General features: G+C 41.3%; 1 protein-coding gene across 8 annotated transcripts in view; it reads right to left on the bottom strand.

The window, feature by feature from the left end:
* Positions 1 to 27413, bottom strand: part of Pkig (cAMP-dependent protein kinase inhibitor gamma) — an 87779-nt gene that overhangs the window by 29581 nt on the left and 30785 nt on the right. Inside the window, exons 2-3 of one of the 8 annotated variants that reach the window (XM_076849128.1) lie at positions 7755 to 7876; positions 942 to 1109 (exon numbers count right to left, since the gene is read on the bottom strand). The exons of 3 other annotated variants lie outside the window; for them this stretch is intronic. The gene's annotated coding sequence lies outside the window, so the exon portion shown is untranslated. Of the gene's footprint in view, positions 1 to 941; positions 1110 to 7754; positions 7877 to 16613; positions 16636 to 27413 lie in introns of those variants that run through there. 4 more of the 8 variants (XM_076849130.1, XM_076849127.1, XM_076849129.1 and 1 more) reach the window with 4 other exon arrangements.

Genomic DNA, 27413 nt, shown 5'->3' with positions numbered 1-27413 from the left:
TTTGAGGTTGAAAAGTTTTTCCTAAACAGGCAGATACCATGAAGAAAAAAACATAAAGCTCACATATTTTATAATAAAAATTCAATCCTTTATAATAAAATATGCAAATGATCAGTTAAAAAATATCTGTGGCACAATGGCATCATCATTAATGAACAAATATATAAAGCAATTTTACAAGTTATTGAGAAAAAGGCAAATAATTCATACAAACAGGTGAAGGGAATTCACAGAAGAGAAAGATGAAGCAGTCAATTAACGTGAAACAATGTTCAACCTCACTAGACGATAAGCAACTATGGGACACCATTTCCCCCCATCAGCCTTGCCATAAAATAAAACAACAGAGATAGAGGAAGAGAGAGGGAGAGAGAGTAGAAGGAAGAAACTAGAAGGAAGAAGGAAGAGAGCATTTAACATTGGTAAAGATTTAGGAAACTGGAAGTACTCATATACTAGAAAATATAAATTACCATGACTCTTTACAAAGTAGGATGTATTATCTATTCAATGTCAAATAATACTAGTTTTAAAAAATGCAATCTTTAGAAATAAAATTATCAATAAAGTACGATATGAATATAAAGATATTTAAGGCTGGGGTTGTGGCTCGGTGGTAGAGCACTTGCCTAGTACATATGAGGCCCTGGGTTCAATCCTCAGCACCACATAAAAAAATTAATTAAATAAATAAAATAATGATTAAATTCTTTAGGAAAAAAGATATTTAATACAACAATATTTTTTAGTGGCAAAAACAGTGTCTTAGTCTGTTTTCTCCTGCTATAATAGAATTCCTGAGACTGAATAATTTATAAAGATAAGAGGTTTGATTTGGCACACAGTTCTGAGTCTTCTTGGTTTCTAGTCAGGGCCTCATGGTAGAGAGCAGAAGGGGAGAGGATACATGCAGAAGAAAAGGAGGGGACAAAGGAGCTGACCTGCTTTATTACAACCTGCTCTAGAAAGAACTAATCCATTTCCATGAGAACCCAGCATCTGGGGAAAGACATTAATTCCTCTGAAAGGTTCCACTGGCAAACAGATTTCAACACGAGTTCTGGCAAGACAGAGCACATCCAGACCACAGCAGCCAGGTACATAAATATCTGTCAAAAAAGAAATGGTTGAATATACTGTAGTATACTCTTCCTTCTATAGCCTAAAGCTATTTAAAGAGTGAACGATTATTATTTAATTCGAAAAATAAGTTACAAAGTAATGAACAAAGTATGATCCCACTTCTGACAAAACAAATTGCCACATATACACTCAAACCCTATGTCTATTTTAAAAGGAGCTTGGGAAAGTTATGGAAAGATACACACCAAACAAACTACCATCACTGGCTATCGCAGATGAATGGAAATGGAAATGGGGGAAGAGAGCTTTTAAGTTTTTCTTTGAACATCTTCAAATTGTTTAGCTAGGGACAAGAAACACAAAGATTACTTGAAGGAAAATAAAAAAATAAAAACAAACAATAATAAAGAAACAAATAAGCCTGTTAGAGCAGAGAAAGAACAGTGGCCAACTATCATCATTACCTGTTTATCTTCATATGGGCAAGTAAATTACATTTATTGTCACTTTCTTTTTTGGCTAAAATAGAACAGATCTTCTGCTGTTTTGAAAGTTGGAAGCAAAATTTAAAAAAAAAAAAATCCAGGTTAAAGTATACTTTACTGCTAAGCATTTGTGACTTTAAAAGGGGAAAAAATTGTATACTTAAAAAAAAAAAAAAAAGGAAAAAGAATTTTCCCCTTTAATGTCTAAAAGAAAATCTAAACTGTAAGATTCCCCCCTCCTCCACCCTGGGAGGGCTGTGTGCTGGAACAGGAGTGTGCACACCAGATGCTCTGGCTTTATGGCAGGGGCAGGAACCCCGATAAGAGAAATGGGATGTTTTGCAAATTATTTGGATGAAAAGAAAAAGGAAAGGAAATGATGAAATAAGGTGGGGGTGGGGAGAGACGAGGAAGAGGAGGAGGAGGAGGAGGAGGAGGAGGAGGAAGCACAGGCAGAACAGAATGCACGGCAGGCTCCTGAACCGCTGTGGAACCTGGTATTTTAGTTACCTCGGCTTTGCGTCTCACTTTGCATCTCACTTTTATTTCATGGATAAGAAATGTCTCACTGAAATAATAACAATCCCCCCATCTCTACAGGCCTTCTTATTTCACAAAGCATATTTGCAGCAGGCGCCTCCTCCGCTCCGCTCTTGCCTTCCAATCCATTCTCAACAGCAGATGCCCATGTCTGTCTGAGGGCCTTGCCTAACCCTCAGCCTGCCCGACCCTCATCCACCTCGCTCCCCTCCCCTCTCTGGCTTGACCATCATACCTTCCTCCCTCTCCCTGCTGTGTCATTCTTCCTCATGCCACACCCCGCCCTCCCATCTTAGCTCCTGGCATCACTGCCTACTCCACATGTTTAAGCACCACATCCTCCAGGAAGCCTCTTAGCCACACCCTATTTATGGGTCCTCTGTCACCCTGTTTATGGGTCCTAACATGGCCATTGGTCCTAGTGAACATCACGTAGGGAGGGGTCATGAAGGACCAGGCCTATTTTATTTCACACCGTCCACCTATCATCTTGCCCATACCCTGGCACATGTCAGGTACTCAATTGACACTGGCTGACCACAATGAAAAATTTAATCAAGTAAACTGAAGGCCCGGCTCAAATGCGATGCTTCTCGGCTTTAGCAGGCTCTCCAAGTTCTCAGTGCCTCTACTGGGGCACATTATCACTTGTGTTAAGAGTCTTCTTTTTTCTATCAGACTGTGAGCAACTTAGAAGTCTTATTTACCTTGATAATGCACACTTTGCATAAGCCCTAAAGCACAAGGTCCTGAACCCAGGACCTTGTACGTGCTAGACAAACGCATTAAGCTACATTACATGTAGCTACCATTAAGCTGCACCCCCTTCTTAACAGCAGATGAACTCACACACTGCAGGGAAGTAGAAGTGGAGGCTGCAGCCTCTAACCAATCACAGATGGCATTTTTTTCTTGCCCAGTGGACCGCAGCACAGAACATGAGCACCTTGGGGATATGCAAATACATATAAGACTCTGCCCATGGAGAAATTAAAATTAGAGCTAAACTTGAAATGTAGCAGTAGTGTGTGGGTGAGGGGATGGGAGGCAGGCCCTTATTCAGAAACCAGAGAAGTGAAATTACTGAGTGGTGATTTATTTTAAGTATGTTTTTCTGTACTGTCTAGCTTTCCTTCCTTGAGTATGTTCTAATTTTATAATCAGGAAAAACAACAATAAGTGTTATAAAAACAAACCAACAGAAAACCCAGCAGGGATTTTAGACTACCAAAATCACCCATTCCTATGTTTCCTTGCCATGGTTAGGCATTCTGAATTCAGGACCCTCCCAGATGGGGGCCTTGCATTTTTTGAGGAACAGTTCCTTCCATTCCTCTGAAGCATGGGGGACAGGAAGGTGCTAGAAGTGGGCACTTTCTGCTGCTGCAGTAGCTTGCAGTCATTCCCAGTGCAAACAAGGGCAAATCTCCGAGCTCCAGGAACTGGAGGAGTGTGTAAGCAATGACCTAGCTTAAGACCAGCCTCTGCCAGATGTGAGCCACTGTCTGGCATTCTGTAGCCCCTCTGCATATTTCTTCTGTGCTACTTTTCACATTGGGGTTCACTCACCACCTGTCTTCCTGATGCACGGATGAGAGGCTGCATCTGTAATCACCTTGCTCCCCTAGCCCAGGGCTTAGTACTAGGAAGCCCTCAAGACACATTCATGGAACAGTGGAGACCACACCTATGAAGTACCAACCACCTATGAAGTACTAAACATAACCAACCCCAGACCCTGGGACATAAGACTGCATTAACCACCAGATACTTCATGTCTTTTGTGCCCTGAAGGTCCATGATTCAGTCCTGAAGAGCAGAGTGGAAGACAGTCATTTCTTGGAAGATTAATAAGGCTGCTTTTACGTTTGGGAAATCTGGCTTCCTCCAGTAAGAGCAGATTATGTAGTCAGCAGTTTAGAATCATAGCTGACTGCGACTTCCAAAGACACCCCTTCTTGAAGGAGTGAAAGCCTTGCTGAGGGATCTGCAGGAGACAGTGAGCTGGGCCTCAGGTCAGGGTTAATAAAGTGCTTCCAGAAAACTCCAGATTTTCCACTGTCTGCACTCAGGAATCACTTCTGACCTCTTGTGAGCTCAACTTGGGGTTCACTGCATGAACTCAATTTCTTGCCACCCACAGCACCTGTTACCAGCCTCTTCCTTAGGTGGTTGGGCCAGGGCCCGCTGGTCCAGGAGAACAGTACCCACTTCTGCTTTCAACCTCTGCACTGGCTGGCTGATTTGAAATTCAGCATCATTGGAGTAGGTGACAGTAAGCAGCCCAGAGGCTGGATATGAAGAGCCAACACAGCAGCTCCAGGCACCCTCCCAGGGGTTTTAGAATTGGTGAGTTCGGAGATAACCATAGGTTCCTCACAGAAATGCCACCTTCTGACTGAGCACAGACGCATGTGTACACTGCTAGCACTCTTTCTGGACGTTGTAAAACAATAGTTCAGGCTATAAATTTTTGTACCTTAGAACTAAGTGCTAATTTGTGAACTTTATTCCATCCACATAGTATACTTTGGAGCAGGTATGACTGTGACTCCCGACTTTACCAAGAGAGTCAGGTTCTGTGTGGCAAGCAGAGCCGTCCAGGATCTGTAAGGCAGGAGGTGATGAGGACAGAGCTTCCACTTGCTCTCCTACCCAACTTCTTCTTGAACCCTCATTGAAGAACTGACACATACTGCCACCAGTCAATCCCAGGGTCACAAAGACCCAAGGGTTCAGAGGCCCGCAGCAGGCCAGGCTGCACAATAGACCAGGTGGGAATGATACACAGGTGATGAGCCGGGAACACACCCACTTGAGGCAGCTGAAATAAGACCCAAACCAAGTTCAACCTTCTTCCTGTAACAGAGACAAGCTGAGATCCAGGGAACTGATGGAGACAAGGCAGCACAGTGTGGTGGAAAGTTCAAGGGTGACAGGGACAGCCAGTTCTCATTTGGTTCTCCAGCTCTATCAGCTGCCAGACCGTAGACAGGGCGCTTCACCTCTCTGCGACTCTTTTCATGTCAAATGGAGCCAATCTCTGTCTCACATCACTACTATTAAGATTTAAAGGAGTCAGCAAATGCAAGATGCCCAGTCTTGTGTGTGACAGGTTTCACAAAGGTATAAAAGTCAAGTAAGAGCTCAGGACACAGTGTTCCCTTTTACAACCTGTCTCCACTCCCAAGATGCCCCAAACTCACTGCTCACTAAGAGGTCAGTGCCTAGTAGAAAGCCTGGCACATGGGTGCAAAGGAGACACAGCTCAGTTTTAATCTAACCCTAGATTTAATCCTAGATCTTAATCCTAGATTTTAGTTTGGTAAGAGAGAAGAAGGGGAACTTTGGTTTGCCCCCTGTCTCCTCCTTTAACCTAGACATGCCCCACGCTGCTGGGGAAGGACAAACAAAAGTAAAGGTCGTCTTGGTCTTTGACTCTCCGGATTCCAGGTCTTGTGGATTTAAGGACTCTTTTATCTTGTTGGGTTTTTTGGTTTGTTTGTTTTGTGATGCTGGGAATGGAACCCAGGGCCTGCTCATGCTGGGCCTGCACTCAACTACTGAGCTACTCCCAAGCCAGGGCTCTTTATCTTTAAGGCCTTCCCAGACCCTACTCTTGGGAGGATGTGTTATTTAGAAACTATTTGTTCCAATAAGGTCTTGGTTAGCAGGAAGGGGTTCATGGCGCTGTGGCAGGCATATCTTAGAGCTGTGGTCTTCCCCAGTAACAAAGCCCACTGAAGGTAGACTGTTGCTGCCATGGAACCAGCCATGGGCCTGGGTAGCCAGAGGCTGGAGCCACCCAGCTCCCTAGGATTGATCCTGAGAGTGAATAATCTGGTCATCCTTCTTCCTCAGGTCATGGTGACGAGGTGATGTCTGAAGGACAGTACCTGGCCTTTGTGGTCTCTGCCAGAGACCAGGTGTGGACAGATGAGGGTAGCCTTAGTTTCTTGTTTTAATGCTGTCTTAAGTCAGTCCTATTAAAGTATGCTTTTCCAACACACACACACACACACACACACACACACACACACCCCAATGAAACTTTTCCCCCTCTTTATTTGGGAACACCAAACCTGAATAAAATCATCAAACTCAGTAGTAACTTCATACTGCCTGTTTCGTGTCCTCTAATTGTCCTACAGGGGTCAATTCTAGTCATTCTGGATTACTGAAAACCTAGAGTACTTTGCTTCTAAGGCCATAAGGATCTGCCTCAAAGGGAAAGAAATATGGATGGTTCATTCTAAGCTGCAATTGAAAATATCAAGATCTAGTTCTGTCCCCTCATTTGGCACATAAGGAAACAGAAGTCCAGAGAGTGCAAAATGCTTGCCCAAGGTCACACAGTTCTAATATGTGCCTGCCTGCCTGCTTGCTCTCCCTCCTCTTTTTAATGGTGATAGGGATCAAACCAGGGTCCTGGCTCATGCTAGGCAATTGCCCTACCACCAACCTATGCCCACAGCCCTTATTTTTATTATTCAAAGCTGACATTCTTCCCCTTTAAGTACAGCTTGTTAAGTATATTTAACAGGGGAGAGGGGCCACAGCACCCCATAAGCCATCTCAAGCCACCCAGCTCCCTAGGGTTGATCTTGAGACTGAATAATCTGTTCATCCTTCTTCCTCAGGTCATGGTGAGGAGGTGATGCCTGAAGGACAGTACCTGGCCTTTGTGGTCTCTGCCAGAGGCCAGTGTGGACAGATTGAGAACCCCCAGCTCAGGGGCCTAACCAGGAAGGGAGCTTGGGACTATAGGGCTCCTTTCCTTCCTCTTTGCACAGAGTTGCTTGCTTAGTTTAAAACCCTAAAAACAAAAAAAAAAATAAAATAAAACCCTAAAAACAGATACCAACAAATGGAACGCCTAAGGGCTTACATGTTCTGTTTATTTTCTAAGCATAAACATCAAATTTAAAAAAGGAAGCAATAAAAAGATCACAAAGGGGGCTGGGGTTGGGGCTCAGTGGTAGTGCACTTGCCTGGTATGTGTGAGGCACTGGGTTCGATTCTCAGCACTACGTATAAATAAATAAAAACATAAAGATCTATCAACAACTAAAAAATATTTTTTAAAAAATCACAAAGCCAAAGTTAAAGATTTCCCCTCCTTTCAATCTTGGGAGTCTCCCCATGCCCCCCAAAGTTTCTGCGGTAAGTGATGACTTCAGAAGTCTAACCATGTCTGTGTATAAAATTTAACTTATTAATTTTATATTTGTGAGGGGAAGAGTCTAGGGAATTTTCACTTTCAGAGACATTTATTTCTAGAAGGTGTACAATGTTTTGTAACACCTTTGTAATCAGAAAAAATAAAATAAAATTTTCAAATACTAGTTTCAGGATTTACTTTGTCCCCTGTATTTGGGGCAAACTGCTGCTTTTAAAGCTAGGGAAACTGTCAAAAGTTCTTTGGGTGAAAAAGTAAACCAGGATCTAAACAGAGCCCTGGGAGGCTCCAGGCTCTGACTCCAGCCCCAGGCAGTTTCAGAGAAAGCTACAATTTTCAGAGCAAGCTCACATATATCAGAACATAAAAATAGACCCTTTGTGACCAATGAGCTAGAAAGCAAGCTCTCCAGAGAGCTCCGCTTCTCCCTGGAGGTGGGGGTGAGGAGGGAGTACAACTCTACTTACGGGAGCAAAGTTCCTCAAACTGCAGACGTTCCCGGTCAGAAGTGAAGGTGGAATTAAGAAACCAGGTTTGAGAAGGAGCAATCCAGACCCAAGGTTCAGGCAGAAGTCTCTCGGCCCTCTCCCTAAATGAAAAAGCACTTCGAGGTTTTAGTGGGTGTTTCCCACGTCTCCGGCCAACTAAGTCCCCATTTGCTGTAATCCAATGCTCAGGCTGATGATGTCAACCACTTCACTCACTTGCTCAGTTTCCACCTCTCAGTCCACGGGGGAGATCCATTTCCTCTGGACAATGAACTGGGGGGCTGTAACCGCATCCCAGGCCGGTCACATTGGCCTAACATCCTTCCTTCAATTTTCAACCCTGAGGCCCTAGTGACAAAAGGCTTCCTATCTACTCACTCAGCCGGGGCTCCTAGCTTAAATCCTCTGCTTGTTAGTCACTGCCGACTGGGGGCCATCTAGTCTGCTGGGTTGTGTTTTAATTCATTTCTTTGGTGTATAATGTGTCAGGGAGGAAGCCTTCACCCACGCCGCAGCTCTCTGCTCAATTCTTCAAGTCACTGAATTTCTCCAGAGTTTCCCAGGTACATAATGGGCACAGTGTATGTGTTTGTTTTTGTGTATGTGTTTGTCCCTTTGTAGCACTGGTGTTTTGCCTGGGGAACTCATTTGGGTCTTGGTCACTCCCCCAGCTGTATGAATGGCCTCAAGCAAATCCTCTCCCTATCTGGACCTCAGTTTCCTCATCAATAAAATGATGGCATGGGTGTCCTCCCCTTTTGAAATTCCATGACTGAAAACCAGTGACTGCTGAGCTTATCAACAAATGCATCCTAAGGCATTTTAACCTCAAGCTAACCAGTCCAGTTGCCTGGCTCTGCTAGCTCCTTTAAGCCCCCTCATGACAAAGCTGACAGGTTTCTCAAGGAGAAAAGCCTAAAGAAGTCACTGAGTGAAGCCAGTCCGGAGGCTGGGGCAGAAGTATTCCAAGTTCTAGGCTAGCCTTGGAACTTCAACAAGACCCTGTTTCAAAATAAAAAATTAAAAAGGACTAGGGATATAGCTCGGTGGTAAAGCGCCCCGGGGTTCAATCCCCAGTACCAAAGGGGAGGGAAAAAACAATTCACTGAATGAGTCCCAGGGGAAATAAAAAAAGAGACAGCATAAACTACTAGATAAGATAAACAAGAACAAGTAAGGGAACTCAAATGTCCTTGGGGATCAACAAGAAACAGCAGTGGATAGAGATAACAATAATGCCTTGCATTTGCCCAGTGCTGGACAGTGGAGATATAAGAGTAATCCCTCTTTCTCAGGTGAAGGAGAAGCAATGATCCTGAGCACTATTCAGGGGAGCCAGAGATGTGTACCTGGGTCCTTTGTGACTTACCACCCTAAATTTTCTGTTCTCTTAACTGTGCTGCCATTCTAGGATTGTGAGAGTTAAAAAATACATGTAAGGGGAATGAAAGTAGTTGGTACATACTTAGTATTAAACCAATGTTAGCTCTCATTTGTGCACATAATCTCATCTGACTCTCATAACACCCCCAGGAGAATTAGGGGCCCAGGGGCTGCATTATTCATCTCTGTTTCCTGGACAGGAAAATGAAACACAGTGAAGCTAAATGACATGCTCAAGGTTTCACAATTCAAAACCAAAAAGTTGGCATTAAAAATGGAGATTCTTCATTCCTGGCTAAGTCCGCACACATGCTCCACACCTGCCCTACACCTGCCGATGCTATTTCTCCAAATAACTACTCTATCCAGCCTGGTAAAGGAAACACTTCAGGCCACCAGGTCAGAAGGGGGCGCTTACTTGTTTTGCTACCAAAACAATGAGTGGCCTAAGGCAAGTCTGGCTGCAACTGCTTCACCCCAAAGGGACAGATCTGATCGGGCTTAATGCTATTTGGATGGGGGCGGGGGGGGGGGGGGGGGGGGTTAGGACTTGAACTCCACTGGGAAAGCAGCTTTTATCAGAAGGGGCAAGGCTATGGCACTTTGTAACTTAATAAGAATTTTAATTATTTCCCAGAAAACCTTGATGATTATCAGGAAAGGTCCAAGCAAACAGGCTCTATTAGGAGGGTGCTTTCCAATCTGAAGGCTTTGGAACAAGGTGGTGGACTGTGGTGGAACAAAACCACCAGCCTGCAAAACCCCTGGGAGCAGCAGTTAGCAGCCCCCAAAAAGCTGAGTTCCTCCTAGTCCCTGGACCTCCTCTAGCTGGGCAAGTAGTTCAATGTCTTTATGCCTTGGCTGACAACGTAAGATGAGAATAACAGCATTTACCATTGAAGGTTCTGAATGGGTTAAGTGCCCAGAACATACTTTAAGTTCAAAAACATTTGTAAAAATAAACTACAATAACTTATTGGTAAAACATTATTTTCTAATTCTGACTCAGTTTCGCCATCCTCTGCCCTGCTGATGATGTGACACAATAATAAAGTCAAGGATGCTGGAAAGTCAGAAGAAAGGCCTGTATTTCTGCAGAATGTCAGGCTGAGTAATGAACAAAAGCCTACTTCAGAACTGTCAAGCCTGTTCTCAGCAGCAACACTCAGCCTGGAGGGACTGGAGGCTGGGGCCTTTATTCCAGAAGCTTGAGTGGGTGTCAGGAAATGAAGCTGGGCTCTTGAGATGGGTCAGTTAGCTGACATCACCATGGGTGCTTTGAATCATGTTTTGTTAGATGAGCAAAAATAATAGTAAGGAGCTCATTCATAAGACACCATTATTTCTTCATCTACTTTGCAATACTTGCCTAATAATTCTATATCTATCTGTGTCAGAATCCATGAGGAGAGGGCCCTAAGCACCTCATGTCACCACTAACAACCATGGGCACAGTCATTTTGTATCACAACTGAAGACAGTGGATACGGTATATGCACTGGAGCCTTCCTCTGCTCAGCCCTTTGCATACGCCGCCATTTCATGTAATCCTCATGGCGATCAGGTACAACAGGCATAAATGATACTCACATCTTAACAGCAGTGGCAACAGATACAGGGAGCATGTTTCTGAGCTGTGCAAAGCCCACAGGATAGTGGCAGGGCTGCACTCCAACTCAGGGCAGTTTGGGGCCAGGCCTGGAAACCCCACCCCACTGGGTAGCACCTCTTATAGAGCTTCCCTGCTGGGAAGCTTCACAGTAGGCTCCATCTGAAAACTGGAGAAAATGGAGGCAACTTTGGCTGCTGACCTATACAGAACTGGCCTGAGGGCTCAGACAGCCCCTCCACCACAAATTCCCATACCTACCCCCCACCTAGTCTGAAAGAGCTCTCTCCCTCCTCTGAATTTCCTCAGTTTCTCCTCTGAATTTCTTGGTATCTGCTTCTCTCTTAGGAAAGAATTCTTTAAACTTTTCATCAAGATTCTTTTATTACTTTTTTTAAAAAATTCTTTTCACTGTTTAATTGTGATTTCAATGGTACATGAACATTTACATAGTTTCCTTTTTTTTTTTTTTTCTCCTCATCTCTAGCATTTTTGAAGCCAGTTATTTTACATGGATTAGTTTTTTGGGAACTAGGATGTTTGATTAGTATATTTTAGTTTTGTTTTATATTCCTTTATTTTTAATTTTTTTAATGTAAATTTTAACTTTATATATATTTTTTCTCCTGTTTTCCTTGATTCTCTCTTTTCTTCTAACAGCCAATCTCTACTGTTCTCTTTCAGTCTTCCTTTAATCTTTTACTTCTATCTTCTCTCCTCTTCCCTCATAATCATCACCTCCTATATCACTTCTGTTCTCTCTCCACCATTTTAGCCACATTTTTATCCACATATATGAATACAAATGTGAATATATATGTAAAAATGTGTAAAATATATAAGTAAAAATGTCCACCATTTGAAAATGTAAACGCTTTTGCAAACTTTCTGTTTTTATTATAGGCAATAACTGATCATATTGTTTCTGTTTATTGCAATAATTAACATTGTAGGCGTCACAGTAGGAACTATTTGGTTTAATGCTGTATATTGTTTGCATTGGCGGTTGTTATTATTTGTCTCCCCCTAAACAGTGAGATACTGAAAACCTGCAGGGACACTATAAGTCCATAGGGAATAAACTCTACTGCCTCAGATCTAAACTATTAGATGGATAGACACACAAACAACATGAAAAAGCAAGGGAACAAATCGCCTCAAGCAAACCAAGGTACTCCAGTAACAGAATCCATCAACACCACATTGGAAGAAATGTCAGAGCAGGAGTTTAGAATATACTTAAATTAAATTGATCTGCAAAGTAAAGGATGGGTGTAAGAGAGCAAACACAGGTAGCAAAAGATCACTTCAATAAAGAGAGAGAGATTCTGGGGGAAAAAAAAACCAGAAATCCTTGAAATGAAGCAAACAATAAACTAAATTAGGAATTCAACAGAATGCATCACTAACAGACTAGATCACTTGGAAGACTAACCTGAGGCAATGAAGACAAAATATATAATCCTGAAAATAAAGTTGACCACAGAGAGAAGATGTTAAGAAACCACGAACAGACTTTCTAAAAATTATGGGATAACATGAAACTACCAAATTTAGGATTTATCAGGATAGATGAAGGCCCAGATATACAAATCAAAGAACTGCACAATCTTTTCAATGAAATAATATCAGAAAATCTCCCAAATCTAACAAATGAAATGGGAAATCAAATACAAGAGGCCTACAGGACCCCAGTTGTACAAAAATATAACAGAACCACATCAAGGCACATTATAATGAAAATGCCTAGCATACAGAATAAGAATAGAATTTTAAAGGCTGCAAGATAAAAACATGAGATTACATATAGAGGGAAACCAAGATGGATCGCAGCTGATTTCTCAACCCAGGTCCTGAAAGCTAGCAGGTCCTGGAATAACATTCCGAATTCTGAAAGACAATAGATGCCAACCAAGAATCCAATATACAGCAAAATTAAGCTTCAGATTTGAAGATGAAATAAAAACCTTACAAGATAAACAAAAATTAAAAGAATATGCTACCAGAAAGGTTGCACTTCAGAATATTCAACAAAATATTCCATGAAGATGAAATGAAAAAAAAAAAAGTGAAAATCAGAGAAAGGAGGAACTACACTAAAGAAATAAGACCCAACAATATGCTATCTCCAAGACTTACCTCATAGGCAAAGCATCCACATAATAAAGGTAGAAGGATGAGAAAAAACATATCACTCACATGGACTGCATAAACAAGTAGGGGTTTCTATCCTCACATCAGATACAGTGGACTTCAAGCCAAAGTTAACCAGAAGAAACAAAAGAAGGACATTTCATTCCACCTAAGGGAATTGTACATCAACAAGACATAACAATCACAAATATTTATGTCCCAAACAACAGAGTATCTATGTACATCAAACACACCCTTCTCATCTTCAAGAATCAAATAGACCACAACACAATAACACTGGGCTTAAACATTTTTATCCACATATATGAATACAAATGTGAATATATATGTAAAAATATACATGAAAATATTCAAATGGATATGGATTTGCATATAGTTATTTTTATTCTGAGACAGATATTTACAATTTTGGTAAGATATAGGATACAATTATATAACTGAATACATATGAAAATTTATGGGTAGGATTTTGGTTGCCATTAGGATACATACATATATATGAATGTATACAAATATATATGAAATATATATGGGAAATATATATAGATATTCAAAATAATATTTATAATTCTTATTTAAAAGGCTCACAATTATGGATAGGGTTAGGTGTAGTTCTGAGTTATGGTTTTGGTTTAGAAACGGGTTACCTTTGGAACATATATATCAATATATATGAACATAAATATAGAGGTAATATTATATATCAAAACATATATATACTTTTATCTATGGATATTTTTAAGGTAAGCAACATTGTTATATTACGTGTGAAATCTGGATTATGCCTATGGAAATAAGTATATTTACAATTTGTTTTAGTTATAGTTTATGATTATGTAACTGATATATTTGAAAATGTATGAGTAGGAATTTGGTTGTGTTAGGGGTATATTCATATACATATATGAATATATATAAACATATAAAGGAATATATATGTGAAATATTTTTTTTAAATGAAGAATAACATTTCAATCCAACAGTATATGTTTATTGTAGAAAACATGTTTACTCCTGGGCAGGTCTTATTCCTACACTAGACTGAGCTTCTTAAGGAAAGGATCTGTGCCTAAATTTAGTCACATTTGTACATGAGGCACTTAGTAATATGGAAATATATAAATGAAAATAAAAACCTTTTACTGAATGCTTACCACATACCAGGTAACTGTCCTACTGCCTTATATAAATCACCTCACTTTAATCTCCACAGGCTCCCCTGAGAGAGATCCCATGGTTAGTCCAGGCACAGATCAGCTGAATCACCTGGTCAGCTAGGAACTTGTGCTATCTCTTAAAAGGAATGGATGAGTGAGTTCTAGCTACAGCTCCCCACTCTCCTAGTCCACACAGCCTCTGTAAAATGCAGTCAGCTCTTCTCGCTATCAAAGGCAAGTTATAGTTTGTTTTTTTTAAAGAGAGAGAGAGAGAGAGATAGAGAGAGAGAATTTTTTAATATTTATTTTTTAGTTTTTGGCGGACACAACATCTTTGTTTGTATGTGGTGCTGAGGATCGAACCCGGCCGCACGCAAGCCAGGTGAGCGCGCTACTGCTTGAGCCACATCCCCAGCCCCAAAGGCAAGTTATAGTTGTTGTGACATTTCAAACTCTCTAGCCACTATGCCAGAAAGCCTGGAAGCCCACGCTTTTCCTAGACAATTGAGAACCATATTGATATTTATAAATAAAAGCAGATTTTGTTTTCTTTTCTGATTATTTTTCGATTTGCAATCATAATTTCTGTTAAAAAAAAAAAAAAAGGAAACTACAGAAGAATTGTAAAAAAGGGAGAAAAATCATCCATCATTTTACCACCCACATAAATCGGAGCACCTCCTAGTGTGCAGCCCCAGAGAAGGACCCACACTTACACTCAAAATATTGTTTTGAAATCAGAAACTTAAAGTCATTTGGAGTGGGGAGGGAGGCAGTTTACCCCACCAAAGATAACAAAGACACGTTTAATATGTTCCTTTGGGTTTTTAGAGTTTACGTGGCTGTTTTTTCTTTGGGGTTTGATGTTCTAAGGCTCCACTTCCTGGCCCCCTCTGGACTGCTAATGCAGTGTGTCCAAATGGTAGCAGATGAGGTAAGTAGGAGGGACAGCTGGCAGGAGAAGGGAAGCCTGCCCAGTGAGCATGCTCTTAGAAAATGGATTCCACACTGCTCCCACCCAGCCCCTCTTAGCCTTCAGTGGAACTGCTTCCCTCCAGCTAGAGACAGGTTTCAGATTGGGGCAATTACTGGAGAGACAGACTGCCACTTGAGCTAATTCTTCACAATGTGAGAGTCATTGATTTGTACAACTAAAAGAGCATGTAGTCTCCTTTTAGAGTGAGGAATGACAGCCCAGAAGGCGAGGGACTTTCCTGATGCTACACAGCCTGGTCCCATAAGAGCTGGAAGCAGTTCTATTGGTTTGAGGTTCTCATTTGCCACTGCACTCGTTAGTTCCCTATGCTCTTCTGGTCTCCTGGCACCTTCTGGGTCTCCTCTTAAAACCTCAGCATGTTACTATAGGTACGAGCTCACCAGACATGAGCTCCACAAGGTCAATCTTTCTCCCGGTCCTCTGATATGTCTAGTCTAAGTGCCTAGAATAATGCCTGGCACAGAATAGGAATCTCAATAATTATCTTCTAAACATGCATACACTTGGCACACGCAGACATTCTAGAAGTCCAAGCTTGAGGTAAAATAATAGTATATTTAAGAAAAAAAAAAAAAGCACCACTTCTTCTAAATACAAATCAGGTCTTCCCTCTAGGGGATGATCATTAGAGAAAGGATTTCATTTCAAATAATTTTCTAAAAAATAGAAAAAGTTCATAGCAGCATGATGATGGAAACTGAGGTGCTCAGCACTGGGTCAAGAAAGCACCACTGGAAATGGAAAAGAAGCAGCTGTGTGGAAACCTGGGGAGACTCTGAGCCAGGAGATGGCGGAAATGGAGAAGAGGATTGAGAACCAGGGTGAAAATCAACGCATCCACAGAAGGTCCTGTGCCAGCCAGCTCCTCCCCACTCGGCCTGCAGCTCACAAAAGGCTGGCAGCTGTACTGAACCACAGGTAAAGGCAGAAGGCTCTTTAAATAAACTGAAAGAGGAGCTTGGGGTGAGCTGAGGCTTCCAGGGAGAGATAGGCCTCCTTACTGTGACATCTGAAGGACCCTCAGTCTAACTGCTGGTCCTGCTCACGTCCACTACCATTGGGTATAGAGAGCTTCAGCAGCTTTCCAGGGGAGAGGCCTGTGGGGTAGACAACCAATTCCAGAGGAAACCAAGTCTATCATTAGTAACTCTTTCATTATTGATTATGAGTGGCCAGAAGAATGTATCATGGGGCATCTGAAAAAACCAACAGCATGGCAAAGACTAAAAAAAGAAAATACAAACTCTATAAAGGAAAAGAAAATTTGGACAAATGAGAAGCTTAAAAACATCTCATGTCTTTAGAAATTCTGAAGATATTATCTCCTAACCATGCAGATTTCAAAAGGGAAAAAAAAATTCTAAATTTCCAGAGAGGCAAACAGATTATTTCAAAAGTAAAAAATCAGAATGGTCAACTTCTTCCTAGCAATACTGGTCCCTGAAGACCATGGAGCAATGCTTTCTTTTCATGAGGAAAGCTCAAAAAAAATGTGTGGAACTCAGAATTCTATACTAACCAGGTGTGGTAACACATACCTGTAAGCCCAGTGGTTTGGGAGGCTGACGCAGGAAGATTGCAAGTTCAAAGTCAGCCTCAGAAACTGTAAGACCCTGTCCCAAAACAAAATATAAAAAGGGGCTGAGTATGTGGTTCAGTGGTTAAGTGCCCTGGGTTCAATCCTCGGTACCAAGAAAAAAAAAAAAAAAGAATTCTACACTCAACTAGGCAAGAGAAAGACATTTTGGATGTGCCAGGCACTGTTCTCTCAGGGTTCAGTCTCAGAAGGCAGGACTGAAAAAACAAGGGTGCGACCAGAGGGAGACGGAGGGAATGCAGGGAGTGGAGAACGGCTCTGGGGGCTGAGCTGTGCAACAGGCCTGGAAAGCACCAGGGTAACTGGAGCAGGAGGACAAGAAGGCTCCAGGAGGAAGAACTGACTGACTCTCTCTCCCAGGTTTGATGAAAACACTGTGGAAAGTCTAAGAGAAAGAGTGAACAGACTGAGCAGCAGGGAGAAAGAAAGCCACACTTGTCAGAGTAAGCACTGTGAAGGCCAAGAAAACAGGCACAGAGAACCGAAAAACAACTAGTGTGTACTGAGTGCACAGTAAACAATAGTTGCGATGTCATAACACGGAAAACAATGCCTCCTAGTTCAACCTGAAACTGTGAAATTGGGAGAAAAGGGGAAGGAAAAGCACAGTGAGTGTGGCTGTAAGTTTATAGAAAAGCTAAAGCCTCACATGTCACAGGTGACACCTGAAACTGACAAGTGAAGAAAGAGCAGTATCACCAGGCCTGATGGCACACGCCTGTTATCCCAGCTACTCTGGAGGCTGAGGCAGGAGGGGCACAGTTTGAGGCCAGCTTGGGCAATTTAGTGAGACCCTGTCTCAAAAAACAAATAAACAAAAAAAAAAAAAAAAGAGAGAGAGAGAGAGAGAGAGAGAGAGAGAGAGAGAAGAAAACAAAAAGAAAAACGAGTACAGAAATTTGTAGCTTTGATTGCCTCTAACTGGTACAAAACAATATTTAGGTTAATCGGAGATCTTTGCTAATAATAAAGAATTTTTTTTTAGAAAGAAAGAAAGAGAGGGAGGGAGGGAGAAAGAATTTTTTAATATTTATTTTTCAGTTTTCGGTGGACACAACATCATTATTTTATTTTTATGTGGTGCTGAGGATCGAACCCAGTGCCCTGTGCATGACAGGCAAGTGCGCTACCACTTGAGCCACATCCCCAGCCCATAATAAAGAATTTTTAATTGTCTTATATGTGATGACAGTAGTATAGTTAATGTAAAGAAAAAAAATTGGGGGGGACTGGGTTATAGCACTGGTCTGCCACTTGTGAGGCCCGGGGTGCTATCTGCAGCACTGCAAACAAAAGGAGGTAATATAGTATAGAGAAAGGGAAGAAGCAGGGAAGAAGTAAAAGCAGACACACAAACCCCTGGCCTCGGGGCGGGGAGGTAAGGAGACTCATGCCTGGAGTTGGACCCAACTTTTTTTTAAGTTTTGATTAGAAATCATGTCCATGTATTTCTTGGATTTTTAAAGTTTTCCTATTATTATTTTTTTTAAAAGAGAGAGTGAGAGAGGAGGGAGAGAGAGAGAGAGAGAATTTTTTAATATTTATTTTTTAGTTATCGGCGGACACAACATCTTTGTTTGTAAGTGGTGCTGAGAATCGAACCCAGGCCGCACGCATGCCAGGCGAGCGCACTACCACTTGAGCCACATCCCCAGCCCAAGTTTTCCTATTATTATCAGGTATTGCAATCAGCTTTTAGAAGGCCTTTTTTGCTATTCCAACATTTATAATCTGTATGTTTCTTCAGAATCCTACATCATCCTAAATGAGTATCTCCACGTTAAGTTTAGTAATTGCTGCTACTGCCATTTAACTATTGTGTGTCCTATCAGTATTTACATATGTTATTTCTAGTCCTTTGTTAACACTCTTGCAGAGCCAGTATCTGATATTCCCACTTTACAGATATAAAGACTGAGGCTGAGGGACATCAGCATGTGTTTACTTTACAGAGTAGGCGGCCAGGCCCGGAGACCAGCTCGCAAGCCCTTTCCACTACCACTTCTCCTTCACATGCCACTAGCTTGGTGTAATCCACAAAGTACTTTTAAATTTTCTCATCAATCCCATGAAACAGGAGAAATAGGACTAAGCTCACTTGACAAATAAAGAAACCAAAGAAAAGTCAGGTAACTTGCCCAATCCAGGCTTCCTGATCCTCAATCCAGTATTCGGTCTACCGGCGCTCAGCATCTGTCCCCTTATCAACATAATATCCAATCATTCACTGCCTCCTTAAGACCTTTGACACAAGAGTCACTATAAATGAATAAAGTTGAAGCAGGAATGGGGGGGGGGGGGACACTCACACACATTGAGAGTTATTTTTTCCAAAGGAAATCCAATAATAAACCATGCAATGTCCTCAGTTGCTCGGTCATCATGTTGCCCGAGTGTTCAAAGGGGCTCTGGAAATGCCAGCAGCCGGCCGCCTGGCATCCAGCTCATCAGCTGTTGGCACAGGCAGCCCGCAGCAGTTCCCACAACCAGTACCGCTCTTTTTGGCTTCAAAAGAAAGAAACGAGCCATGCGTGCTTCTGCCCTGAAAAGACAACGTCTGTGCCTCCTGAATCTACTTTAGTCAACAGCCATGTGGCCCCAAGCTTTTAACGGTTGCCAGGAATCTCAGCTCGGTACTGCTCAGCTCAGAGGCAAATACATGAAGCTCTACAACAGGCTGGGCAGGAGGGGGAGCCAAAAATGGGAAAAAACGGGTGAACACCTGACCCCCAGTCAACTCAAGTCCTAGCTAGCTGGCTGCTCTGCCAGGAAGAGAATCGGCCCAAGATTTGGGCACAAGCACCTTGGCCTGGTGTGGAATGCTGCTCCAGCCTGTTCTGCATGTGCACAGCCAAGCAGCAGCCAGGGGAAGAGGCTGTTTACTTGAGTTCAAACTATTTATAGCACCAGCAATCTGCACATATTTGGATGACAAATCTCTGGGCTTCAAGTGAGCCGTGCTTTGCTCCTGGACAATTTCACCAAACACATTCCCTCCCCACGCCACCCCCAGGCCCCTTGCTAACACATGTTGCCCTCGGGATGTTTTATTTAAGCTGCTGAGTTTTAAAAGATTATAAAAAGAAATCACATTTTAAAAACATGTGACTTTCAAACCATTTACCTATGAGTTTGAACTACATATATTTTCTTTAAGATTTCAAACAGAAATTAAATTCTGATATATATATATTCTTTAAAAATATACAACTATTCCATAAATGAACCAAATAGTACCTGAGTGGTGTCTGGAATTCAACATGTACTGAGCTGTAACGCTGCCGTACCTGCTCAGGACCTACACTCAGAACATTTCTTATGGCACAGGATGATAAAAGACTCTCAAAATTGAGATCCACAGACAATGTAATTACGTACATATTCCACATGTACAGCACAAGTCTTATCACCCACCGATTCCAGGGCAGAAGCAGTTGGAGTACATGGGTGGGACAGTGTCCTATGCCCTCACTGTATGCCACACAGAAGGGATGGACGAGGACCAACAGATAGGCAGAGTCTATTTGGTTTTAACTCCCAAAAGGTGGTAGAATCTTGCCAATCAATTTTTTGGAAAAACCAGCCTACCTCTAAAAGCTGTCTTGTTTTTATAGCAAAGCAATATCAGGCCAACTCAGGCGCGGACTAATTCTGAAGAAGAGAAAGTGGTTGTTAACCAGCACATCAGTGGGCTACAATGTTGAGGCTTGCAGCCCTGGCACACAATGCAGGCAGAGGCTGGCACAGAGAACAAGGTCATGGAGCGAGGAGAAAGGTGTACAGTGTCACGGTGATGCAAGAGATGCTGGGCAACCGTTTAGGGAGAGGGAACAGAAGGATTTCTCAGAAGCACTTCCTTGCTTCCTGATCTTTCGCCTTACATTATAATGAAGACAAATGGAAAGGTCCCTAAGACAATCTTACCACCACCTTCCTTTTTAAAGAATAGTACTAGTGAGAATGAAGAAAGCAGCAGGTCTACACATACACAGAGGGAACGGAAATGATTTAAAAATCTTTTGCAGGTCAATTTGCCTCTACTATACTGACCTAAATAAATAAATAAATAAATAAAAGGAGGGGTAGTCTGGGGATTGAACCCAAGGCCTTGGACACACTACCGTGTTTTAGGAGGAATTCAGGGTCCCCAAGATGGCAGAAGCAGAGAACATGCCACTTAAGGACAAGACAGGGAGATGAGTCATCTGTCCCTGTTTACAAAAGTCTCATTACCATGACAACTCCCACTACTGAGGACTCCTGGCCCATGATAACTCTCTCAACAGGTTCAGTTTTCTGAAATAACCAATGGGAGAAAGTGGACAGTATTCTAATTAAGTTCCTAGAGTAACAAATAGGGGGAGATTGGACACTATTCTAATCAGCATGGGAGCCAATGGGGTAAGATCCCTGATCAGTCTGTTTAGGGAAGAGAATGCCTCCAGGCTCCGGCTCCATAGAAAACACTAATTTCCAGAGGAGCAGTCCTTGAGCACCCTACCCCTTCCCCCCCCACACACAGAGTGCTACTTTCACCTTCAACTTCAAGAAATCTGTACTCTGCCTGCGGCTTTTATGTGTCTTGCTGAATTCTTTGTTAGGACACCAAGGACCTGGACCCCAACTCGACACCCTGACTATAACACGGTGAACTATATTTCCCAGTGACCAAAATTATTATCTCATTTGGTCCTGAGGATGGAACCCAGGGCCTCACACATGGTAGCAAATGCTCAGCCCTGAGCTACATCCCCAGCCCAGTATGGAATGTTTGATCTCATGATTCTACTTCCAGAAATTCTAGGAATACAAGAATATCCTTATCATTCAGACCTTAGCTAAAATGTCAATTCTTCAGAAGGACTTCCTCAACCCACCTAAACTAAGATGAGCACCCAGCCACCTGTCACATCACTTTGTCGGTGTAACACTGCCAGTTTTCTTGTTCATTCATTTACTGCCAGTATCTCACCACTACCTCCCTATTCCATATTAAAATGTCAGTTCTGTAAGGAGTATGGTGTTCTTCCTAGGTACTGGACACTAGCCAAGGAGGCTGCATGCATCATCTCATTTAATCCTTGTGGCCACACCAAGTTTCTGTTATCATCCCATTTCGTTTCATTTTTCATTGGTACTGGGGATTGACTGAACTCAGGGGTACTTTACCATTAAGCTACACCCCCAGCCATTTTAAAATTTATTTTGAGAGACAGGATCTCACTAAATTGCCAAGGTTGGCCTTGAGAGCAATCTTCCTGCCTATGCCTCCTGAGTTGCTGGGATTACAGGTGTGTACCACTGTGCCCAGCTGCCATCCCATTTTAGAGATGGGCAAACTGAGGCACAGTTTAAGTCTAGTTAGGCCATTGAAACGCAGAGGGGTGCATTACCACTGAGCTACATCCCAAGCCCTTTTTATTCTTTTGTTTTGAGACAAGGTCTCACTAAATTGCCAAAGATGGCCTTGAAGTTGTGATACTCCTGCCTCAGGCTCCAGAGTCACTGGGATTACAGGTGCTTACCACTACACCAGGCTGGCTCCTGTTAATTTTGCATATATAAGAGAATGGAAGAATCAGTCCATGGAAGAATGGAAGAATCTCTAGAGTGATCACACTGTTAGTTATTTCTCATTTTCTTATTGATACTTCAAATTTTGTTACAAAGCATTATTAAAATTTTTTTTCAGTTGTAGATAGACACAATACCTTTATTTTATTTATTTTTTATATGGTGCTAAGGATCGAACCCAGTGCCTCACATGTGCTCCACCACTGAGCTCAATCCCAGACCCACAAAGCATTATTTTTATAGTGTAGTATTTACTTCTACAAAAGGAAAAAAATATCAAAAGTTATTTTTAAGTTCTTGGACAATACACATCAAGCACTACAAATATGTGTGCACTCTGACTTGTATATGAGGGAGACATTTATAGCAGAACTATTTATAATCGAGAAAAAAAATGAAAACAATTGAAATATCAAACACATTGCCTGGCCCATCAGGTAAGAAGGATTCCAGGGTCCTGCTCCTCTCCCAGTCTTCAGGGCCAGCCCAGAGGTGTGCTGTTGCTGCCCCCACGCGTGCCTGACTTGGGAATGTGCACAAGCAGCACACACTGGACAAAGACCTCGAAGGGGAGTGGGTGGGAAGCCCTTGAAGCTGCATCTAAAAATGGGAGGAAAGGAGCTCTAACCTCTGCTCAGGTACCTCAGCCCTGAGGCAAGCTTCTTGATGGCAGGAATGACCAAGACAGACATGAGGACCAAGGAAGGGAAAGGAGCAAAGTAGATCCTGCAAGAAGAAACGAAAAAGAAAACAGAAAGAAGAAAAAGTTATGAATTTTAGAAAAGCAAGATGCAGATGGTACAGAGTGTGAGGCAGGATTCTGTAAGCAGGAAATTCTCTAAGCAGCCTCTGAGCTCCTGAGCCAGAAGAACTCTCCTTCTGAAAGCTCTGATGAGACAATCACAGAACTGGAGAAACCCCAGAATTTTCTTTTCATTTCCTGCTACTAAGTGTATTGCTCCTGGCAGCTTGATGATCCCTACATACCCAGTGGATTTCAGTACCACGAAATAAAACTTGGAAAACAAGGATATCAGTCCATGAAAAAAACTAAAGGTAACTTGGAGCTAAATGTTACCAATACTGTGATTTACAACAGAGATCATTTATTTAAAAACTGCCAAGAGGCTACTGTGTCCACAGATGAAAACCCAGAGCCAGGAAAAACTCCAAGCCTGAAGCAGGGATGTCTGTTCAAAGAATCAGACTGGCAAAAGATAAAAGGGACCCTCCCCTTCCCCTTGCAGAGAACAAAACCTGCTGGCCCAGAGATAAGAAGACCCCACAGATACTTAAGTCAAAATCTTAAAAAGTCCCCAAAAGGAAAGCAAAAAGAAAAGATGATACACTTGAAGATAAATTTAACCGCACAAATGAGAAACAGCAGGGGCAGCTGGATCACTCCACTTAGGAGACGAGGAGAAGCTGCCAGAACATTCATTAATAGCGGCTTCAAAGAAGGAAATCAGATGGGACAGTAACTTCTTCCTGCACATGCCCTCAGAGGAGAAGCTTGTAAGAGGGGAATAACAATGAGAAGACTTCTGTGTGGGCTGGATATGTTGCCCATGTTCCAAGAAGAGAAGAGGAATAAAGTTCTGCCTGAATTATAGTGCCTACAATTTTTAGTGCCCAACTACAAATTCTATATTTACAAATATTAGCTGGATAATTCCAATTTTGTTGACTCAACTTACAGAGAAGGCTGTGATCTTTCAGTATCCATTAGTTTCTGGCCATATTCCAAGATTATCCACATGCATGGCTAAGAGCTTACTGGATTCCTTCCTTCCTTTCTCTCTTTAATTTATTATTTATTTATTCATTTGGTACTGGGAATTGAACCCAGTGGCACTGAGCTATATCCCCAGTCCTTTTTATTTTTTGTTTTGAGACAGGGCAAGTTACGAATACAGGCTTACACCTCACATCAAAAATAGCTGCAGGTGACTCTATCTACAGACTTAAATGCACAAATATGAAACCATGTAAGTACAAGAAAAACACACAGCACACTTTATAACCACACAATGGGGAAGGCCTTTCCAAGTATGAGAGAAAATATTGACAAAGTCAATCACATATAATTAAAAATATTCTGCATGGCAAAAATCACGATCAGGGAAGTAAAAATCAAAAGTTAACCTGGGGAAAATTGTATTCTGTCTCAACAAATAGCTTACTTCCTTAATCTATAAAGAACTTCTGAGAAATTGATGAAGACCCACAATCAAAAAGCTTGATTCCAAGCCCTCTATGAGTCACCCCAGCTGGCAGCACAGACAACACTGGAACACAGGAGCCATCCATTCTCATTGTGCCTGGTCCAAATTCTCAACCCACAGAACTCGTGGAATTAAAAATGGCTGTTTTAAACCACAAAATCTTGGTTTATTCTACAATAGTAAGTAGAATATTGGATATTGCATTGCTAATACATAATTTAGAATTTTTCATACTCATAAGTAAAATGGTGCCTGAGAATTTTTCTTCCTCATAAAATTTTGCTGACCACTTTTCCTGTTCTCAGGAAGTATGTGTGTAATATTAATTCTTTCTCTTTTAAATGCCTGGCATAGGGCTGGGGATGTAGCTTTGATAAAAAAACTTGTCTAGCATGTGTAAGACGATCCTGGATTCAATCTCCATACCACAAAAAAATAATCATAATATTAACATAATATAAAATAAAAGCTTGGTATAACTTTCTAATGAAGCCACTTGGTCTAGACTTTTCTTCCCTAAGGGAAGATTTTAACTGCTGATTAAACTTTTGTTAATAATTGTATTACTAACAAATTTATCTATTCACCTAAATTTTCAAAAATTTTGGTTTAAAATCATTCACATTATCTTATTAATCTTATTATTTTGTTAATGACTATGTACTCTTTTTCACTCTTTGTGTGTGTGTGTGTGTGTGTGTGTGAGAGAGAGAGATAATGGGAATCGAACCCAGGGGTGCCCTATCATTGAACTACATCCCCAGCTCTTTTTATTTTTTATTTTGATACAGGGTCTCAATAAATTGTGGAGAATGGCCTCAAACTTGCAATCCTCCTGCCTTAAGCTTCCAAATAGATTAGATTACAGGTGTGCACCATTGCACCTGGCCTTCTCACCCTTGATATAAGTCATCCATGTCCTCCTTTTCTTCCTTCCTTTTTTTGATCAACACCATCAGAGAATTACCATTTTTATTAATTTTTTTCCAAGAACAAACCATTGGCTTCACCAATATTCAGTATTTTACATTTGCTTTATTTATATTTATACTTCACTAATTACTACTCTTCTCATTACTTTCCCTTTATTTTCTTTAGAAGTATTTTGTTGAGCTTTTTTAGACTTCTTAAGATGAGTGCTTGTTCAGTTCTTAGTCTTCCTTCTTTTCTAATATATGCACTTAATTGAGGCTATACATATTTGAATTTGTGAATTCATGTCTTTCAACTGTTCTGGGAAATCTTGAGCTATCACTCTCCACACATTGCTTCTGTGCCATTCTTGCTCCTCTCCTCCTATAATTCCATTATACACAGATTAGACCTTCTCACTGGGTCCTCTTATTCTCTTACCATCGTTTCTGCATTTTACACATTTTAACCTCCTGGTAGTATATTCTAAATACTTTTCTTCTAATCTATCTTTTGTTTACTATTTCTTTCTTCAGCTATAAAATCTGCTTTTAAACCTTCCACTGTATTCTCATTCTTAGTTATGTTGTGGTTACTTTTCTAGAATGTGTATTTTTGTCATTTTTAACATGTCACTTTTGACAGTATCTACTTTTCTTTCAAAATAAAAAATAATCTTAGCTCCCATTTCTTTCTTTCTTTTCTGGCAGTACTGGGGATTGAATCCCTGGACGATCTCGAATTTGTGATCCTCCTGCGTCAGCCTCCCAGTCACTAGGATTACAGGCATGCACCAACACACCTGATTTGGCTTCTATTGCTTCTTGAAAATAAATGTAGTTGTTTTATAGTCTAAAATTCCTAAATCTCATGACTTTAAGGATGCGTTTGTTATGTATTATTTGTGCTAATTCTTTTCATGGTATCTTATTTCCTTTTTTTTTTTTCCTATTAAAAAAAAAAAGGAGAAAAAAAATACTCAGAGGACAAGCACAATGGCCCACATCTGAAATCCCAGCTCAGGAGGCTGAGACAGAGGATCATAAGTTTGAAACTTCAGCAACATAGCAAGACCCTGCTTAAAATAAAAAATTAAATGAGGGCTGTGGATGTAGCTCTCACTGGCAGAGAACCTCTGGGTTCAATATCCAATACAAATAAACAAACAAACAAAGTAAACAAACAACAACAAAAAAGACCCTTAGAAGATTATTTTGATGCCCAGGATGTAACCTCTTCCTCCAGAGAGAATTCTCACTTGCTGACTGATAGTACTTTGTGCAAGTTCTATCACTTTCTTTCTGTTCTAAGAGAAAAGTGCAGAGTGCTCTGATCACTCTGACCCACCCAACTAAAGATTTCTCCAAGCAGAAAGGCTCATTCCTAAGCACTGATAAAGACAGTTTCAACTTTTAAGAGAAGGATTTAATTAGCTAATTACATTTTTCCATAAAGAAACAAATGTGTTCATCAATACTCAAAGATGTTTCCTATAGATATTCTATGAGATATAAAAGGTAAATCAATTTCCCATTTCTTTCTTTCTCCTTACTATATCTCTATTTTCCTCAACACTGTATCTCTTCACCATTCTACTACTTATCTCTTCAAAATGTGATGTATTTATTTGAACAGGTCATACCACTCCATGGTACAAAATTCACAAAATTGCTAAATGGTATATGGTAGAATTCTAGTTCCAGTGATGGTGGACTAGGTAGCCTGAGTCAGTCATTATGCTAAAGACAAAGATGTTTTCATAAGAGATTCAAAAAGCTCATAAGATATTGAAGTACTGCCATGCTGACATCTGGAAGAATATAAAAGTCAAGAGAGGTATGCCTAGGTCCCAAAGCCATTTTTGTTCTAAGGCATTTTCCACAAGGGTGTGGTCTAAAATATGCCCAGATGGGGCCAGTTGGGCTTCCAAAGAAAGGATTAAAAGCCAGGGACAATGTGGCTGTAATTCCAGCTACTTAGGAGGCTGAAGCAGTCGGATGGCAAGTTTGAAGTCAGCCTCAGCAACTTAG

Source organism: Callospermophilus lateralis, chromosome 3, assembly GCF_048772815.1.
Source record: "Callospermophilus lateralis isolate mCalLat2 chromosome 3, mCalLat2.hap1, whole genome shotgun sequence".
Lineage (NCBI taxonomy): Eukaryota > Metazoa > Chordata > Mammalia > Rodentia > Sciuridae > Callospermophilus > Callospermophilus lateralis.
This window is presented reverse-complemented; position numbering and strand designations above follow the sequence as displayed.